Genomic DNA, 713 nt, shown 5'->3' with positions numbered 1-713 from the left:
AAGAAAAAAATGGAAACAACCCGAATGTCCATCAACTAATGAATGGGTAAATAAAATGTGATATACTCATACAATGGAATATCATTCAGTCACAAAAAGGAATGAAGTACTGATACATGCTACAACATAGATGAACCTTGAAAACATTATACTAAGTGAAAAAAGTCACACACAGAAGACCACATATTGTACAATTCCATTTATATAAAATATCTAGAATAGTGCTCGCTTTGGCAGCACATATACTAAAATTGGAACGATACAGAGAAGATTAGCATGGCCCCTGCGCAAGGATGACACGAAAATATTAAAAAATAAATAAAATAAATTAAAATTTCTAGTATAGACAAATCTACAGAGACTGAAAGTAGATTTGTGGGCTGGGGACAGGGAGATGTGGGGAGAAAAAGGGGAGTAACTGCTAATGGGGATGGAGTTTTGTTCGAGGGGAGATGAAAATGTTTTAAAATTGATTGTGGTGATGGTTGCAAAACTTTGTGAATATATTAAAAACCATAGTACTCTTTAAATTGGTAAATTACATGGTATGTGAATTATATATCAATAAAGATGTTATAATTAAAGACAATAAAACCCTCCGTGGCAGAATTTTTAATGTCTCTAGACATTATTTCTTTGAACAGCTGCATCATGCTTTATTTAGATTTCTATTGCTGGACCTTTATAATTTCTGTTAACTCCATTGTTTCAAA

General features: G+C 32.3%; 1 non-coding gene across 1 annotated transcript; it reads left to right on the top strand.

Annotated features, from left to right (window-relative positions):
- The first annotated feature begins 221 nt into the window (after positions 1-221).
- Positions 222-329, top strand: LOC138385517 (U6 spliceosomal RNA). Its single transcript, XR_011233751.1, has one exon. It is a non-coding gene; the product is annotated as a U6 spliceosomal RNA (small nuclear RNA).
- Positions 330-713: the final 384 nt, after the last annotated feature.

The sequence above is a fragment of the Eulemur rufifrons genome, chromosome 6 (assembly GCF_041146395.1).
Source record: "Eulemur rufifrons isolate Redbay chromosome 6, OSU_ERuf_1, whole genome shotgun sequence".
NCBI classification, from domain to species: Eukaryota; Metazoa; Chordata; class Mammalia; order Primates; family Lemuridae; genus Eulemur; species Eulemur rufifrons.
Note: the sequence above shows the minus strand (reverse complement) of the source record. Positions and strands in the feature narration are given on the sequence as shown.